The sequence below is a fragment of the Tenebrio molitor genome, chromosome 7, assembly GCF_963966145.1.
Source record: "Tenebrio molitor chromosome 7, icTenMoli1.1, whole genome shotgun sequence".
NCBI lineage: Eukaryota > Metazoa > Arthropoda > Insecta > Coleoptera > Tenebrionidae > Tenebrio > Tenebrio molitor.
The window spans coordinates 19527034-19530913 of NC_091052.1; the positions used below are offsets into that span (position 1 = coordinate 19527034).

Consider the following 3880-nt stretch of genomic DNA (forward strand, 5'->3'; position numbering starts at 1 on the left):
ATGCTAACCGAACAAAAATTACCCAATATACAGGGTGATTCTGAAATAAAAAATTGGTCAAAATTGCTAGTACGCTGCTGAGTTAAAGGCGATTACCTGATTATCTTGGTAATCTAGCAGAATATAGCCTAAGGGAGTTCGTTTCGGCTCAGGGACGCGAGGGTCGCGGGTTCGATTCCAACCCAGGGCGAAATTTAAAATAATAAAAAAAAACAGGCTATATTCTGTCTCGTGATTCGGAAGTCACGTTAAGCCATTGGTCCCGGTCTATTGAGTTGGTCACCATGCCCCTCATAGATTTGTAAACCAGTCCTAGACTGTGTAACAAATTTTTTTTATCAAAGGTAAAAGGTGCCCGTTAGTCACAAACTTTAATATGTACCTATGATATTACTCCTCTCGGTCATTTCCATAAAAACATTTACAAAGCAGTGTGCTCGCACCTAGCACTTTATTGTGGAATTGATGTAACAACAATGGTTGCTAATAAAGTGAAGAAATTCGGACAAATTTTCCCTATTCATAGGTGCCGAAAATACAAAAATATAGGGCAATTTGTATCCTTTTCATTTCACCTTCAAAAGTCATTTACGCAGAATTATTTTGTGTCAAGGATACTCCACATTTTTTTTCACACTTATTTCAGAATCACCCTGTATACCTATTACCTGAGAAGGGAAACAAAATGCCATTAAATTAATTAGTACTTACTTAGTACTACTTACCATTCCTTTATTACAGTAATGGATTACTTAATAACATGTTTCGTGTAATAAATAATAGTTTAACTGACAAAACGGGATGTTTTGGAAACCTAGAAATCTTTACGAATTGTGTTTGCCCATTGTAGTAGTATGGAAATATTCGTTTTTGCCACATTATGAACTCGAAGGAAGAGTAAATTCGACAAATAGAAAATTTTCTCACAAGAAAAGCAAAACCTACTATTTAATTATTGCTTTTGTCATTTCAAATACTTTCTTATACAGTATCATATACAAAGGTGTCAACAAAAATTTTGAAGATTATACAGCTCTCTATAAACTTGTCGCTACAATGCTAAACAATATTAGTGTCATCGTAATTTGTCACAAATGTAGTGACACATTTATCAAAAATGTATCTACATGCGTCTCGGTTCAGAGGATGCTAAGTCAAGTAAACTATAAAGAATTTCCAGTAAATGAAATGGCGAAAACATTGTTGAAGATATCGATCTCAAAACTGTGTATCATGGCAGCAGTGACCACTAACGATCTTATAAATACTAATTTTTATTCAAAAGTTATAGCTTTTAATTTAGAATGGTACTACAGTTTTTTTGTGGAGTTATTTTTGCTATATTTTCTTTTAGTATTAAAAACTTTGTACTCCGAGTTCAAAAATTATGTTGAACAAGACAAAATGTGCGATTTAGAGGCATCTGTAGCAATTTATTGTTGTTTGACTAAAGCATCAAGACAATTCAACAAATCATTTGAACGATTTATACTTCTAAGATCCTTTACTGATTTCGCTTTTATTCCTGTAGAATTGTCTAAAATTCCTAGATACGATTCAGATAAAGAAGATATTTTTCAGTATGTGTTGCAATTGGCAATTAATTATGCATGGATTCCTTTAATTTTAATAATATATTTTCTTGCCATCTCCTACTTTGAAAACATCTTACAGTGTGTAAGTTTTTTAATCTTGTTAATACACACGTATTGATGTTGTGTTCAAGGACAAAGAAATTATTGAATGTATAAATGATTTAATAGAACAAAGAAAACATGTCGCTTTCTATAAACAGGTAAGTACCTACATATTTTACTTTGCAATTCGATTAAGACAAATTTCCTAGTTACAGATTTTTAGCCTAAGGGCTATGATAAATCCACTAGAGTTTACACTCTGTGGACTTGTGCCCATCAATTTAAATTTATTTTATTCTGTACGTTATTTTATTCATTTCCTCCCTATTCCTTATTGCTTACTTCTAGATGGTTGCTGGAATCGTCACATTTTGCATATATTTTATTCAGTTTAGCTCAATGTAATAAAACTGTAACCTACAACTGCATCAGCTTTATTCAAGATATAAGTATTGGATTCATCCCAACTACAGTTCTAGAAATTCTCTTCAACGTGTAAAACAATTTTGAACGACTGGAAAGTGAAGAATCGCCGCCATATTGGAAAACATGTGCACTATTGTATTTTTCGTCATATCTTGTGAATTATTATCAACTTTATGGAAAAAACCTTAGAAAAATCCAAAATCATTAAATTCTATACAAAAAGGGTAGTATTTATTGTTATGTTAATTGTTTACAAGAGAATAATAGGAAAATGTTTGTTTGAGAACCGCTGAAAATTTTCAAATTTTGCGGGCAGTTTTGACGTACGACCACGAGGAGCGCAATACCATAAACAATTTGCAAAAACTACAGCTTGAGCATGAACGTGAAGAGCCAATTGCAATTGGGATCTGAAATGTTAGTTAATGTTTTTAACAATTTATACAATCTTATTTACAATGTAGATTACTCACAATACACTTCCTAAAGTAGAGGAAGACATGACATGTTGACAGTGATGAGGCTTACCAATTTCTCAGGGACACCATCTTACTAAATTTGCGTCAATCATTTACTGTCACTTCGTAATTCTTGCTTAAATTGAATCAAATAAAGTATGTATGTCGCAATCGAAGATATCATCTAAAATACATATAATGCATTCATGGTGTTTTGGCATAATGGGAGGCCATGGAAATTTTGTATTTAATTTGGCAGTAAAGCTGTCTGTTGAATTAGGTTATGTTTTTCTAAGTTTGAGGTTATAAATAGCGTCAATGTCTAGTGCATTGTTGTCAGTTTTACTAGTTTGCAATCAAAAAATACTCAGACATCGGGGGAAATTTAACAACATGTTAGGTTCATTTTGATAGGTCTGCATGTAAGGCACTTTAGTTGCGGAAACCATACAGTGTGTCCAACGTTAAAAAAGTATATCATGGCCTCTCATTATGCCAAAACACCGTGAACGGTGTTTAGAAGTTGTATTTTTCATTTCACCAGCTTAGTTTCTCATTATCACTTACCGTGTATATTAAAGTACAGTTTATTGGTGCGAATCCATAGATTGAAAAAGTAAGCGGATTCATTTTCAATCTTAAGCTGAACCTTTCTGCCTAAAATTATCAAAATTTACACATTAATAAAATTATTGTGGGACTTACAAATTTATACGGCACATGATAGACTTCTGTCTGCACGGTTTTCTCAAATGTGCGTATTTCCTAAAAAAAAATGTTCAACAATTATTTGTAAAGGAACAAATTCATATACCTGCTTTAAAATATTTTCAAAAATATAGGCTACTCTAGTATCGGCATACAGAATAATAAGAAACCATGTAGTTGTTGTTGCGATCACTGTTACATACAAGAAAAAATCGTTTGTTTTTATTGTCAATAGAAAATATGTACCGAAAAAGATGTCATTTCCTATTAGGAAAAAATCAGTACTAAATTTCAGCAGGATAAATCCCTGCAATGTTTGATTCGTTGTATGTGACAAATTGTGTAATGTCCAATAAATAAGAGTAGTTTCCTTAAGATTGTTCTTGACTAAGAATTGCAGATTTGATTTAAATTCTTTGCATAGTTTCCCTAGCAAAAACGAAAACTGAATTAATACAAATTCCGATAAATTAAACAAAAACCATTGGCTATAAAAACAAAAGCGAAATACATAATCTTGAGTATCCTGCACCACGTACTTAAAATCACCAAATAACAGAATCGCAACAAAGAAAGATTTTATACAGGCAAATTTAACAAGTTCTTCTCCAATGTCACCACAATTAAATTTTTTTAGGTCACATTTAAACA

At 32.0% G+C, this 3880-nt stretch overlaps 1 long non-coding RNA gene across 1 annotated transcript; it reads right to left on the bottom strand.

Moving 5' to 3' along the window:
• Positions 1 to 2541: 2541 nt before the first annotated feature.
• On the bottom strand, positions 2542 to 3298 carry LOC138134498 (uncharacterized). The gene is made up of 3 exons (XR_011160743.1): positions 3227 to 3298; positions 3089 to 3178; positions 2542 to 2705 (listed from the first exon to the last, which is right to left on the bottom strand). It is a non-coding gene; the product is annotated as an uncharacterized lncRNA (long non-coding RNA).
• Between the last annotated feature and the right edge of the window lie 582 nt (positions 3299 to 3880).